This window comes from Nomascus leucogenys, chromosome 4, assembly GCF_006542625.1.
Source record: "Nomascus leucogenys isolate Asia chromosome 4, Asia_NLE_v1, whole genome shotgun sequence".
NCBI classification, from domain to species: domain Eukaryota; kingdom Metazoa; phylum Chordata; class Mammalia; order Primates; family Hylobatidae; genus Nomascus; species Nomascus leucogenys.
In genome coordinates this window covers 55,080,104-55,096,229 of record NC_044384.1, presented here as the reverse complement: position 1 = coordinate 55,096,229, position 16,126 = coordinate 55,080,104, and the positions used below count along the sequence as shown (strand labels likewise).

The window sequence follows — 16,126 nt, the reverse complement described above, 5'->3', positions numbered from 1 at the left end:
CCATGTTGCCGTGTCTGGGAAGATGAGAGATCACGGTGGCAATGGTGGCAATCTGGACATTGCAGACCCCATCAAAAGCTTGATTGCAGCCCATCTCTTCAGAGCACAGACCCTTACTGTGGGCATCTATAGGAGTGACCCAGATGGTTTGATTAGCAGCCATGATATGTTTCCACATTTCATGATCCCAGAGTGGGGTGTCTTTATTAATCTGCCAGTCTGTAGTTGTCTAAATGGCAGACTGAATACCTAAGCCATTGGTCACAGTCCAAGAGTTAGGAAAAATATACTATGGTTCATCAAAGGGAGTATTGGCTAGAGCTATGGGATGGGTTTGAGTTCTGCCCACCAAGCAGAGCAACCACATCCTGGTTCTGCATAGCTGGCAGGGAGTTGAACAGCTGTTGGACACCATCAGGTTTTAGCTTAGCTGAACCATCAGTGAACCAGGCCCAGGCACTTAGGGGAAACTCTGTGAACCAAGGGCCTCACTGAACCCGTGGCTTTACTTCAGGTGGCAGAACGGGGAATAAAATTTTTCTCAAGGGATAACTACTACTTTTTGTATAAAGCCAAGATGCTTCTGGGGCCAGGCTCACTTCATACATTTTTGGCAAGAGGGGCTTGTTGGGCTCTTCTTACCTTGTTGGTCATTGAGTTCTAGTTCACTCATGCCAAACAAAGAACTGTCAGAGAGTTACAAGGCCTCCTTGCATCAGGTGTTCAGTTTGGACGACAGCCCTACAGCAATCTCATAGCTACTTTCCAAAATGCATGTACCTGTTAATCATGTCAGGGAGGTAACAGGTCAAAAACCCCAAGGGGCATCTCTGAGTAGAATCTGCCTCCCTTTGCCAGAGACTCCAATAGGCAAGTTCATCAGTCACGGGGACTCGTGGCTCAAAGTGGCCTCATTAGGGTTGAGGGCTCCCCAAAAATACAACCAATTCTTTACATGTGGCTCTTTCTGACTGGGAGAATCCCCTTTGGAACTTATAGGATGGGGAAGTACAAATATTTAATGTATGTATTGCTATTAGACATTCAGAGGTAGAAGCAACCACAGCTCCTGCCCAAAGACCCCACTCTCAACATCACCTTAGCTTCTCCCATCTGCTGTGAACCTCACTCCAATCCCATCGATTGAATTTGGGTTCTCCCTTCTCCTGTGGGACCATGTGTAATTGTGACCTGGGCAGCGGTACTTAACAGCATCATAACAATTTTATTCCTTCTCCTCACCAAAGTTCCCCTGCACACTCATATGGGTGCATATGGTCTTTGATCTTGCTTGGGGACAGAGAGACTGCAGCCTCACCCCTAATCATCTTTTTCCTTAAAGAAGCTGAGGTCAGGACAGGGAGAGAGTGAGGGATCACAGCATGTAGGGAGAGAGTGAGGGATCACAGCACGTAGGGACAGAGTGGCTCTGAGTTAATAAGTAAGGCTTTGCATTTATTTTCATCTGAGAGTGGCCATTTGCTCTGAGCTCAACCAAACAAATTCGTATTGTCTTCGATCCACCTAAAATTCTATGTCCTCATTGATGGCATCTTATGTTTCAGCTTTAGGGACTCCTGGGCTCAGCAGGGACAGTCATATTGCCTTTTGGCTGGGGCCGTGGGCTTGCTGCCCCATGATACATTTCTTATAAAATTTATATATTTATATATATAAATTTCAATAGCTTTTGGGACATAAGTGATTTTTTGGTTATGTGGATGAATTATGTGATGGTGAAGTCTGAGATTTTGGTGCATTCACCACCCAAGTAGTGTATGTTGTACCCAATATGTAGTTTTTCTTTTTATCCCCCACTCCTTTGCTACCCTGCCTTGCTTCTGTGTCACCAATATCCATTATACTACCCCCATGCCTTTGCATACCCATACCTTAGCTCCCACTTATAAGTGAGAACATGTAGAACATATTTGGTTTTTCATTCCTGAGTCCCATGGTAACATTTCTTCCTCCTCTTTCCTGAGGGAGAGTGAACAACAACAAATGCACCATTTGGGTGCTTGGTCAACCCTACCTATTTCTGCTCATCCTTTAAACGTTCATCAACATTCATTACTCTCCACTTGCTTACCACTTTAGTGAGTGCATTCTACCAGATCTCAGGGGGTCTTCACATACTCCCAAACATGCCCGACAGGGTCCTTTTTCCTCTCATCCCCAGTACTGTCAAGAACTGAGGCGAGGTCTGAGATTTTTGCCATATTTCTCCATTTCACAAGTGAAGAACCAGAAAATAGGGCAGGCATGGATATGTTAAGTTGCTCGTCAATGTCACACAGTAATTAAGCTCTGAAGCCAGGATTTGAATCCATGCAGTTGCAAGCTGACATGGCAGCCTACCAGTTTCAAGGATGCTGGCAGAAGACACACACTCCTGGATCTCACAGCATGGCAAGAAGCAAGAGCATCAGCATATTTGTGTCAGTTCCCTTTGCCCCCAAGTCTCCCAGAGATGGCAGGGATGGCCCCAGATGGATGCCTATACATACAGTAGTTTGTATTACAGGGGAAGACTCTGGGATTAAGAAGCCCAAATCTGTCATAATGAACAGTAAAAGCAGGCCTATGATTTACTCCAGAGGGAGTCCCTATCTTTTTTCTTCCAAGGCTCTTTGCTTTATAAATGCCCTTCAACAAATAATTCTGAACAAAAGACAGTCAGTGCCCCATTTGCAAGATGTGCAGCAATACAAGAGACCCAGGGTGAATTATATCCCAATAAGAACTAATAATGGGTAATGGAAAGAGCTTGTTGAATTAATGAACGACTGAACAATCCAGACCTGGGTTCCAGTCTCAACTCTACTGTTAACATCTTTGTAATGTTGGGAATGACTGAATTTTAGTTTCTTCATATATAAAATGATATATTATTAATAATAATAAGCTATTTTCTGAGAGCTTACTATATGCCAAGCACTGATCTAAGTGCTTTTCACCTAGAATATTATCTTATTTATGATAACTCAGGAAATAGAAACAATGATCTTTTCCATTTTATAAATGAGGAACCAGAAAATGGGGCAGACATGGGCATGTTGTTGCTCGTCCACGTCACTCAGCTAGTAAGTCCTGAAGCCAGGATTTGAATCCATGTAGCTCACTCCGTTTCAATGGTTTTAAGTACTACCCTCTGCTCCCTACATGAGTTCTAATAACAGTATCTGCCTCTTTGGGGTGTTGTATGAGGGTTAAAAGAATTGTTATGTGCTTAATAAAGGATGGTATTCTTTCTCTTTCTTCCTATGGTTGCTTATTAAAACAAACAACCCCTCACTCAGTATCTTGGAATCTTCTTTTTTAGAAATGGTGATTATTACTTCACCAAGTAAAAGTGGAAAAATATGTCTCCCCAGCAAAAGGGGAGACAGGCTGAACAGGGAGTACAGTGTGGTGATGGGGAGTTAGCATGAAGGAATTAAACCCAGCCCTCTCCAGGTTGAGGAAGAAGAGCCACCCACAATGGTGCCTGGACCCCCAGGTGTCTGTGAAAAGGCTACAGAGCTGCAGATGCTGGCTCTGAAATGCTTCTTCCTTCATCAACTCCAGATGAACCAACCCACAGAGAGCAGCCTGAAAGACTGTCTGAGAAATATTCAGAGAACTAACCATGAGGCCTCTAATTCATAGCAGCCTAGAACAAGCGGCATCTCTCTGTGCTCTTGTCTGGGTGTTGTTCTTGAGGTAATCTGAGCTGCCTGCTATCATCACCATATGTAACAGTCCTGGCCTGGGGCTCCACTACAGCTCCAGAAAAGAAAAAAAAAAAAGTCTTGTGGTTTCAAAGGCAACTTGGCTCAAAATGTAACTTTTAAAAGCCTATACATTTAGTGAATGTATAACAACTAAATTTGAAACATATTTAATGGAGATATATTTATGTGCCATTAATTCTCTGGGAGGGTAATTTATGCATCCCTGTGTAACGTTGGCATTCAATAGATATTGACGTCACATTGCTTAGAATCATTTCAAACAGACACTTGGGCAAAATGAGTAAAATGACATTTGATGGATTTTATGATTCAATTATTCATTCCCAAGGTATGATTTTCTTTATAATTACACGCTTTTTAGATAAATATGAAAGATTTTTGGTGTGGATTCAGAAATCTTAAAACTCTCAATGCATTTACTTGGCAATGGCCCCTGCTGGGACAAAGGCACTTTATTATAGATAAGTACTGTTAACTGGGCTGGAATGAAAACTAGAAAAGAAGAGGCAAGGCACGCTCTTCCCATAGCACTTTCAATTTGCAGGTCCTGAGAAATCCTAAACCCCAACTAGAGAGAATGAATAGAAGACTCTGTTGTGCTTGCTACTACTTAAGAGAGCTAGAACTGGTCCAAGCCAGAGGAATTATGTTGAGATTGTGCTCAGAATAGTACTTTGTACCTACCACTGTTACAGCACCTCTTTGTGTCTTGTTTCTTTACTGGCGTAAAACCCCTTCCAGTCCGTGGGCTTCTCAAGGGCCATGACCAGATCTAAGTCATCTTTGCATTCTGGCAACTGGAACGGAAGAGGCTCACAACGCATGCTTCTTCTTTTAGTTCTGGCCACCTTCTTGCTTTTGCCATTCACATTGCTTTTGCAAAAGGTCTGCATAGCTACTTACCTTGTTTTATGCCCCTGGTTCTTTACTTATGTTCTTCTGTCTACCCGCAATGCTGCATTCCCCATAGGTAGCTCTGTAACTTTTCTACTTGTCTTTCAGAACTCAGCTCAAATGAAATTTTAGAGGCAGTGACCTGACACAGATGACAGGGAGTGTTGGTGAGGCAGTCTCAAAAATATGGGTTTTTTGGTTGGGCGCAGTCTCACGCCTGTAATCCCAGCATGCTGGGAGGCTGAGGTGGGCAGATCACTTGAGGTTAGGAGTTCAAGTCCAGCCTGGCTAACATAGTGAAACCCCGTCTCTACTAAAAATACAAAAATTAGCTGGGCGTGGTGGCGCGTGCCTGTAATCCCAGCTACTCTGGAGGCTGAGGCGGGAGAATTGCCTGAACTCGGGAGGCGGAGGCTGCAATGAGCTGAGATCGTGCCACTGCACTCCAGCCTGGGCAACAGAAGGAGATCTTGTCTCAAAAAAAAAAGGGGGGGTGTGGGGTGTGGGGTGGGGGGCTGTTTTCATGTTTTCTTGTCCAGGGTGTACCTATTTGAGAGGATGGTGCTGCAAACCACCTATTCTAAGAGAAACTTTTTAGGTCCCTTCAATTCGTTTCCTTCTGTCTTCATTGGCATCCATTTGCATTTGGATGACTTAGTTTCCCATCTATTTTGGTTACAGGTAGAGAAGGTAGTGGGAAGCTTACAATAAACATCAGGCTCATAAGTTGATAGCATGCTATGCATATAAATCTTTCTTTGAACTTGGCTAATGTGCTCTTATACTATATATGAATGTCTTATCTGATCTACTTATCTATCTGTCTATCTCAGGCTCTGCAAGCTTGATTAATGTGAGTGTGCCCCTGAGCCATCCATTTGTTCTCTAGGTATTAACAATGTTTCTGACAATAAAATCCTGGGGCTTGGTGAATACTCCTGCTCTGTGGTGAATTGTCTGGGTGACCAGCTGGCTGTCTCTATGTGCCAGCCCTTTACATTGCACTGTGGTGTGCATTTTTCCTAATGGATCTACAACAGTAATCTAATCTAATGAACAGAAAGAAACAGGTTTAACATAATACGTAAAATAGAATAATAGAAAATAAATCAACAAAGAAGGTGCCCGTCTGTTTTCTTTTTTTGTGTGAGTACTTAAGAAATTGAATTGCTAAATGATTGCTATGTGTCACAGGTTGTTAACATGTGTTCACAGATAATTACTAAACCAGCAATCCATTGATAGTGCACATCTCAAATCAGAATGCCAAGTACTTTTTTCCAGACTCTTGGAACTCTCATCTGGAATCTCTGAGCATGTCTGAAATAGGAAAAGAATTAGGACAGTGAAAAGGGAGGGGATTTTGTGAGGCAGATTTACATGGAGCTGCTGGTGTGCTGTGCATCTTATGACTTCCCTCAAAAGGGTGGGTGGGTGCATCTGCCTCCTGACCCTGAGAAAAGTGAGGAGACATTGCTGAGACCTAGAGAGCATGGAACTTGTTTTCTGAAGTTGGCTAACCTAAAGGATGGAGTGCTGGGTAGCAGGAGAGATGGCTGCACCTGGGAGGTCCCAGCATACAGCATTATCTTCCTGACAGCAAGTGCAAAGAGCAGGTGGTACATTGGGGTTGGCCACAGCACTTCCCCAGTTTGCTGGGCAAAGTTCCTATGTTTTCCATTAGCCTGATGTTTGTGCATTTCCCAAAGCCGTTGCAGAGAGAACCTATCTGGGGCTGCTTTTGTTGTTGTTGTTATCTGTTTGCTTTGTTTTTTTTCTTTGTAAACTTTTGAGAATAAATATGCATATAAATTCATATATATTCATGTGTATTAGTCTTAGTGAATTAAATTCATATATATGTAAATATGAATTTCATATTCATATATGAATTCAATTAGATTCATATACATATAAATATATATACACCCCTACAATGAAGCACATAGGAATTTTAAATTATTAAATATTGAACACCTACTATGTACCCACAAGAATTAAACATTAAAGCAAAAATAAAAAAAACAACAACAAAGTGGCATAAGTACGGAAAGAAAAATTGATAAAAATATTTTAGTGGTCTCAAAATCTGTGAATCATTAGAATGCTAGAGGAAGTTCCCAAAATAATACTCTGAATGAAATATTTTAAAGTATTACCAAGAGTCTTAATCTTAAGAACTTTGGAGATACTCTGTCTCTGTAGTTTTCTTTAATATATGCCCTTGAAAGAAATATGCCAGTGCAATAAATGTTGACTAGAACATATTGGCTTTGCAGTTATGGTTTGCTATAGAATTAAAGGTAAATTCTAATGAACTGTGCAGAAGTATGACCTCATAACTAGGTAAGTAATGATATGGTCAATGCCAAAACAGAGTTCTCAGAGACAGCGAAGCTTCAAGTTTGACATTTTATTTCTTTGTTCCATGGGTTTATTTTTTGAATTTCTTAATGACTATGACAGGAAGTAAATTAGTACCCTTAAATATCCATTGGCTAAAAGCAATAGCCATTGAAGCTCCACTAATGTCTTCAGTTTGCTTCGAACAATGCAAATAAAAAGCAGAATGTTCTACCCTAAAAAATTATTAAACATTTAAAAATTTAGCAGGTATAAAATTAACTTTTTAAAAATGTACAGCTCTATGCATGGATATGTACATATTAATGTAGCTACCACTAAAATCAGGACACAGAGCAGTTCCACCACCCAAAAAAATTTCCCTCCTGCCACTCAAAATCCTCCTCAACTCCTGACCCCTGGCAACCACTGGTCTTTTCTGCAGCCCTATAGTTTTGTCTTTTCCAGAATGTCATATAAATGGAATCACACAGCATGCAATCTTTTATGTTTTGCTTCTTTCTCTTAGCATAATGCTTTTGAGATTTATCCATGTTGTGTACATCAAGAATTCATTCCTTTTTATTGCTGGGTAGCTTCCATTGTGTAGAGGTACACAGTTCATTCAGCCACCTGTTGAAGGACATTCGGATTGTTTCTAGTTTTTGACAGTTATTAATAGACTGTACGATTTTTTGTGTGAACATAAGTTTTCATTTCTCTAGGGTAAATACCTAGGTGTGGGATTGCTGGGTTATATGGTAAGTGTATTTTAACTTTATAAGAAGCTGACAAATAGTTTTTCAGAGTGGCTGTATTATTTTGCGTTCCCACCAGCAATGTATGAGACTCCTGGTTTCTCTATATCCTTACCAGCACTTGGTCCTATCTTTTTGTTTGTTTGTTTTTTATTCTAGTCATTTTAATAGGCGTGTAACAGTGTCCTAGTGTGGTTTTACTTTGCATTTCTCTATTAACTAACGATGTTGAACAGCATGTCTTTATTTGTCATCTATATATCTTCTCTAGTGAAATGCCTATTTAAATATTTTGCCCATTTGTGTATGTGTAAGTGGTGTTGTTTCTTTTGTGGAGTTTTGAGAGTTCTTTGTATATTCTGAATACAAGTCCTTTGTAAGGTACATGACTTGTAAATATTATCTGTAGCTTGCCTTTTCATTGTCTTAACAATGATTTTTACAGAGCAAGCATTTTTGTATTTGATAAAGCCATGTTTGTCTCTTTTTTAGAATAGGTTGTGCTTTTGGTATCTTATTTAATAAGTGTGCATAGCCCAAGGGTTACTAGGATTTTCTTTTGGAAGTTCTGTAGTTTTATATTTTATATTTAGATCTATGATCTAAATTTTTGTTTAAATTGTGAGGTACAGGTCAAGGTTCATTTTCTAACATGTGGATTCCAACTGTTTCAGCATCATTTGATGAAAGCTACTATGCTTTCTTTAATGAATTGTCTTTGCACCTTTGTCTAAAGTCAATCGGCCATATTTGCGTGGATCTATTTCTAGACTTTCTATTGTTGTCCATTGATTTATGTGTCCAGCTCTTCACCAATACGACACTGTCTTGATGATTGTCACTTTAGAGTAAGTCTTAAAATAGGTTAGTGTGAGTACTCCAACTTTGATCTTCTTTTTCAAAATTACTTTAGCTATTCTAGTCACTTTGCTTTTTTATATAAGTACACGGATCATAGGTGTACAGTTTGCTTAACTTTTGGAAAGTGAAAATCTCATGTAATTACATCCAGATCAACACTGTGTATTATCAGCATCCCCAAAGTCTATTTCATACCCTTGGTGAGTTATTATCTCTCCACTGCTCACTACCCACCTTTGCCCATAGAAAACATTAATTCTGACTCCTACACCAAAGATTGCATTTGTCTATCTTTGAAATTTATACAAATGGAATCATGCAATATATTCTCTTGGATGTCTGTGAGATAAGACATCTCTGAAATTCATCCTAATTATTATATGTAGCATAGTTAGTTTTTTGCATTGCTGACAATAGTATTAATTTTTAATAATACACCCTAATTCATGTATATATTCTGTTTTAATAAGAAATTTGGGTATTTTTAAGGCTATTAGAAATATTGCTGCTAAATCAAACCACAATGAAATACCATCTCATACCAGTCATAAAGGCTATTATTAAAAAGTAAAAAAATAACAGATGCTGGTAAGGTTGCAGAGAAAAGGGAATGCTTATACACTATTGGTGGGTGTGTAAATTAGTTCAACCATTGTGGAAAGCAGTGTGACGATTCCTCAAACAGCTAAAAACAGAACTACCATTCAACCTGGCAATCCCCTTACTGGGTATGTAACCAAAGGAACATAAATCGTTCTATCATAAAGACACATGCACGCATATGTTCATTGCAGCACTATTCACAATAGCAAAGGCAAGGAATCAACCTAAATGGCCATCAATGGCAGATTGGATAAAGAAAATGTGGCATATATGCACCATGGAATACTATGCAACCATAAAAAAGACTAAGATCGTGTCCTTTGCAGGAACATGGATGCAGATGGAGGCCACTACCCTTAGCAAACTAACACAGGAACAGAAAACCAATACTGCATCTTCTCACTTATAAGAGGGAGCTAAATGATGAGAACACAAAGAGGGGAACAGCACACATTGGGGCCTACTTGAGGGTGGAGGGTGGAAGGAGGGAGGGATCAGAAGACATAACCATTCAGTACTATGCTTAGTACCTGGGTGATGAAATAATCTGTACAACAAATGCCTGTGACACAAGTTTACCTATATAACAAACCTGCACATGTACCCCTGAACCTAAAATGAAAGTTAAAAAAAAATATTGATGCTAGAATGTATTTTTACATATCTTATGAATATATGCATACATTTCTGTTGAGTTGCCTAGAAAAGAAATCACTGGGTTATGGAAACACTTATGTTTAGCCTTAGTCTATATTCCCAAACAGTTCTGCAAAGTGACAGTCATAAATGTAGTCAGTAAATTTAGTCAAGTTTAGGATCATAAGTTTGTTTGTGTTAACCTCTTTTTAAATATTTCCAGAATCTGTAGTGATAGCCTCTTTCTTGTTTTTAGTATTAGTCATATGTTTCTCGTTCTCTTTTTTCTTGATTAGTCTTGCTAAGTATTTATTAATTTTAATAGTATTTTCAAAGATTTGTTGCCTTTTTTTCTATTAGACGATTCCTTTCTATTTCAATAATTTTTGTTTTTATTTGTATTTTTCTCCCACCTACCTTCTTCTTTCTGTTGGGTTAATTTGCAGTTTTGCTAACTTGATGTGAATATCTGTGTTAGAGATGGTAAGTTTATTTTTTTTCATTTCTAGTTTATGCATTTAAGACTATAAAATTCCCTCTAGCCTGTCTTTACTTGCAATAACATGTTTTCATCTAGGGTCATTTTCCTTGTGCCATTGTTGTTGTTGTTGTTCCTGCTTGTTAAGTGCTTGTTTGAAACTGTCTGCTTAGCCTTTATTTTTGAAAGCTATTTTCCTTGTGTACACAATTCCAGGTTGGCAACAATTTTCTTTTAGCTCTTTAAAGACATTTTTGTTCACTGTTTCTACTGAAAACTCAGCCATCGTTATATTGTATCTCTCTGAACATCATGTGTCTGTTTTCTGTCTGTTTATAAGATACTCTTTTTAGTGTTTGTGGGTTAGCTTTATCTGTATTTATTTTGCTCAGAATTTGTAGAATTTCAGTTTACTGATATCTTTTGCTTGTTTTGGAAAATTCTCACAGTGTCTCTTCTGTTCAATTATCTCTCTCTTTTATAGACTACCACTACACTTATGAAAGTTATTTTCATCATGTTTCATATGCCTCTTAAGATCTTTTTCTGTGTTGTTTATTCTTTCCATTTCTCTGAAAAGTATCAACCTGAATATTTTCTACTGATATACATTCCAGATCACTAATTTTTTCTTCTGCTTTGTCTAATGTGCTTTTAAATCCAACTAAATTTCCATCCAATTGAATTTTTAATTTCAGTGTTGTATTATTAAACTCTGCGTTTTCTGATGATGTTAATGGATTTCAGTAGTTGGATGAAATTTTCCATCTTTTTGTCTATTTTGATTATGTTATTTATAGTTATTTGAAATTTTATGTCCAATAATTTGAACTTAAATATTTGCCTTTGAGCCTGTTTCTAAAGTCTGTTTTTTTAAACTGTTGTTTTTGGTCATTTGATCTTGTATTCTGGCATGCTTGGTAAATGTGACCAAATGGCAGACATTATAATGTCTGCCAAAAAATTGTAGATGCTATGGATGACATCTCCCTGTAGAGAGGATTTAATTTTCTTCTGAGAGGCATATAGACCACAGGAAGATTATCTTGATCTATTGGATTTGGATTTCAGATTCAATATGAGGGTTTGTGAGAACTGGTCTTTTTTAGGTTCATTTTTATTCCTAGAGCCTATCCCTTCAAGGAGCTCAAGTGTGAGCCTGGTATGTTTATTAGAGATTCTCTTTCTTGGCAGGCTATGAACTTCAATTTTTTCCAGCACCATGAGACTACTGAAATGTCTGCTTAGATTTTTAGCTTCTTAGCAGCTGCTTTTTACTTGTTTTCTTGGCAACTTGCCTCACACATGTGCAGCTAGAAGTTGGAAAATACCTCCAGGAAAAATTGCACATATAATACCCACTTTACATCTCTGCAGTTAGCTTTTCTTTCAGATCATGAGTCCTCAAGTTGTAGCGTCCTTGCTAGCCCTATCCACCAATTTTCAACTCCCCTGCCAATGAGACTGTTAGAAACTCTTGGCTGCTGATCTTTGTTCAGCATCTATGTTCCACAAAGCAAATTGGCAAATGCCCTGAGGGTGGCAAGTAGAAACTAGTGTAGTGTTCACTTCTGTCTGTTTTTCTTCTTTCCAGCATTTTGGTCTTTCAAGATCGAGGGACATTTGGAAGACATAATGGAACTCCCACAGGAAAGAGTTTATGTAGATTGCAAGAAAACCCAGGGATGATGGTGAGGATTGAGTGGCAAATAGAGGAAAAATTTCTAAAATTACTGAAGTTTCAGCTAGATGAAGCCTGGGAAGGGAGCCTCAGGTAAATTCACAAAAATGCCCATGAGAAAGAAAGAATCAGTTTTGAACATCTGCTTGGCCCAAAGAGTAAAAACCATCTTAGGGCAGTCCTAATTTACATAAGGGAAGAGTTTTCTTATTCCTTTTTTTCCTCCCCTTTTCCCACACTCCAACCTATACTGAATTAGTAACAACAAATAGATAATGTGGACGAGAGTCAGGGAAAAAAAGAAAAGAAGGATCCAATCCTCCCTTCCCACTAAGAGGCCAGCCTGCATTGTGTTTGTGTCAAAAGTAAACACAATATCGTGGAATTACCTATATTCTAAAATAATTCACTAGGTTTTGCCAACCCTGCTTCCAGTGGGTAAACAACTGTATCACTGAAGCTCAGGTTCCAGTTGGCTCTCTGTGGCGGCTCTATGGGGGCTCTTGAAATGCAGTCTGAAAGACAGAATGGTTCTTAAGTCTTAAAGCCCCATCCTGCCTGAAGAGGAACCTTGAAGAACAGAATTGAGCCCAATACGCTGATATATTCTTTTCTGAATTCTAAACTTTTTCCATTCTTGCCTTTTCAATTCTATCTCATTTCTAAGCATAAAATAAATATAGCACTGAAAAAGGTGTTTGTGTCCCAGTGACAAATATAATCCGTGTAATTGTTAAACGGGAAATTCCAGAATCCCCCTGTGGCCTTGCCTTCTATTAGGCAGGAAGAAGCATTCCCCCAAAGACAGACTTGACTAGAGCCTTGTGTCCCCAGAGGGCCTCACTGGAAGTTAGTCTTTGGAAGTTCTAGCATAAACATACTCCCACTCACCTGGCTCATGTACAGGCCATGAACAACTTGGCTTTTCTTCCCAGCAGAGCAATTTCTGTATGAGTCACTTGTCTCCTTATTTGGGACTTTCTGCCTCAAGGGACCTTGAAGATCCATCCAATACTGTACTGAGAATGCACTCAGCAAACAATGAACAATAGAAAACCAATGAAAAAGACAGTCCCCTCCTCCATGTGGGCCTGGTACTTAGTTCAACGGAAACCAATAACCTAGGCCAAAGTAACACACAGATGCAAACACACAAGGGAATATGTTAGAAGATGAAAGTTTGTCTTTCTGAACAAAGAGACGCATCAGTTCAGGTCTAGAAAACACAGCGTCCCAATGCTGGGAAGTCTTGGGCAATCTTCCATAGGAGCAGTCATAATCCCTAGACACAACTTTCGCTTCTGGAGCTGCTGCTGGAGAGCTGCCTGTTAGGTACAGAATGGACACACTGCATAGAGCCAACACTTGAGAAGAGAAGGCTAAGCAAAAAGACACAAGAGGGCTCATGGTGGTAGAATGGAACGCACAGGCAGTGGCCTTTCCTATAAGCATCCTTGGCTTGGTCCCAGTGTCCTTAGTGAAGGTTTCAAAGTTTTGTCCTGATGCATTTCATATCACAAATTATTTGGCTCTCTGCGTATTTTCAGATCACCATCATGGAGGAACTTCAACATGAACTAGAAATATGTCCCTTCACAAGCCAAGTACAGTAAATGAGTTTTTATGCTTGTGGAATATTTTTAATATTGTGGGATAAGAAGGGCCTTTCCTTTTCTATCTTAATTTTCTGACTATGCAAACCATTATTAGTATCTTGGGGCCCCTGGAAATAGCTAAGGTCCCTATTGGTGCTTCCTTGACCACAGACTCACTAACATTTATCTGTCTAAAGTGAAAGGTATCTCTAATGATCCCAGCTGACATTTATTCAGTGCTTCTCACTCAGCGATCCAAAAAGCTCTACAAGCTGATTTATGGGCTGTCTGTGGAGTAGAAGTGAATGGTAATGACCACAGTGATGATGATGGTGATGGATCACCCAGGCTCTGGTATTTGATATGTCATGTTGTTTCTGGGGCGTTTCCAATTTCCTGAACTTCCTGGTGATTAGAAGCGTAAGAGAGTGCTCCATCCATTTCATCTTGCATTTCTCAGTGGAGATGACTCTGATTGGAGCCTTGGGAGGCCTTAATTCTCAGTCCCCCTTACACAAATTTTAGTAATGAGCAGAGGGCAGACATTTTGAAATGCTACAGAGTTTGTCTGTATCTCTCCTCTTACAGAACATGGAGATGTCCACTCACCTCCTCTTCTGGAGTGCCCTCAGCCACCTGAAATTCTCTGGGGCTTTTCTGCTCCATGGAGGAAAGGGAGGAGGCAGAAGCCCCGATAAACTGTCAGTTTAGAAGGTTTATGGTGACATAATCAGAAACAGTGCTTTCTAATTTCTTTTTAAGCCATAGGAAGCCCTGCTCCCTTTTCAAACAAAATCCTTTAGGGTATCAACATGTGAAGCAGATAAAACTGAGCTGTTCCACCCCAGTCCTTCACCTTCACCCCACATTGTGGTGGCCCCTGGGACCTGGATGGAAAACCTCTGGCTTCCTGGGGTTCTGGGCTGTGATCTGTACATAGGAGACCTGAATTTCTTTCTAGGGTTCCTCACAGACTTTTGAGTAAATTATTGAATATCTATGTGTTGTCTTTGCCCCATCTCTAAAATAGAGACTAAACAGTCTTCATTGAATATTACCATTGAGGCTTTTAAAGGTAGGGTGCAAATATGCCTGAACTATAGTAATAATAGGGGCGATATGATTTCAGGCATAGTTCTGAATGCTGTCCTTTATAACCTAATTTAATTCCTATAACCTCTCTGTGGGGCAAGTACTATTAAATATTATTGTCTTCAGTTTAAATGGTGGAAACTGAGGCACAGAGAGGTTATACAAATTTCCCAAAGTCACTCATCTTGTAAGTGGTGTAGACATGATTCAATACCAGGCAGCCTGACGCCAAAACCCCTTGATATGAACTCCTGATATTTGGTTTTAAAACTTGTTTGCATATTAAAATTGCTTAAAGAATTTAAAAAATTTCAGAAGACCAGGCTGCACCACAGGCCAATTAAATTACAGTCTCTGGGTATGGAATATTAGTGACAGCATTTTTAAAAACTTCATTTATGGGTTGAGTTGGGTCCCCCCAAAAAGATATGTTGACACCTTCAACCTTGATACTTAAGAATGTGACCTTATTCCTAAATAGGTCATTGCAAGATGTAACTGCTAAAGTTAAATGAAGTCATATTGGAGTAGAGTGTGCCCTTAATCAATATGACCGGTGTCCTTATAAGCAGATGGCCATGTGAAGTTGGGGCCTGGTGAGTTGTGAGTGACCTCTGATTAGAGCACAGCAGAGCTGGAGAAGAGAGTGTATGCAGAGTGTACGCAAAAGAAAAGAATTCCAGAATGGTAGGTGAAGGCAATTTTCTTTGGCTTCCTACGTCCCATCTTCTCCTGCTTTCCCCTATTTTTCTAGTCTCCATCTCAATCTTCTTTGCCACGTCATGCATGCCCTTGAAGCATTAGAATTCCTTAAAGCTTCATGGGAGAATGCCATGGGATGATGAAGACAGAGATTGGAGTCATGCATCTGCAAGCCAAGAAATGTACAAGATTGCTGGCAAACCACCAGAAGCTAGGAGCAGGCAAGGAAGGATCCTCCTCTGAAGGTTTCAGAGGGAGCCATGGCCTTGCTGACAGCTCAATTTCAGACTTCTATCCTCCAGAATGGTGAGACACTGAATTTCTGTTGTTTTAAGCCATCCAGTTCATAGTATGTTGTTATGGAAGCCTAGGAAACTAATACAGCTTCCTGTCAAAATACAGACAGGTTTGAGAACCACTGCTGTATTTTAATTTCATTTCTTAAGAACCTACTGTGTGGATGAGGAAAATCCCGTATTAGATAACTTAGTCTTGATTAGGGCTGGTGCAAGTCATTTGTCATCCTATGCTAGTACTGGCTGTGCCACCTTCTAAGGCATGGGCCAGTGTTGACCAGGTGTATTTGAGAAGGAAGATGGTTGGCATTAGGGGAGAGTTAGAGAATCACTCCCAATGCTGCTGTTCACAAGGAAAAGTGTAGTGGTGGGAGTGACTATGGGTATAGAGTAAGAGGTGACTGGCACAGGAGAGTTGAGGATGGAAGGGTGCAGAATGAAGGTTTCCTT

General features: G+C 39.6%; 1 long non-coding RNA gene across 1 annotated transcript in view; it reads left to right on the top strand.

Moving 5' to 3' along the window:
- The window catches only part of LOC115834687, a 40,270-nt gene extending 24,673 nt beyond the window's left edge, over nucleotides 1-15,597 (top strand). The window contains exon 3 of the long non-coding RNA XR_004029573.1: nucleotides 15,433-15,597. This is a non-coding gene — a long non-coding RNA (uncharacterized LOC115834687). The remainder of the gene's footprint in view (nucleotides 1-15,432) is intronic.
- The last annotated feature ends 529 nt before the right edge of the window (nucleotides 15,598-16,126 follow it).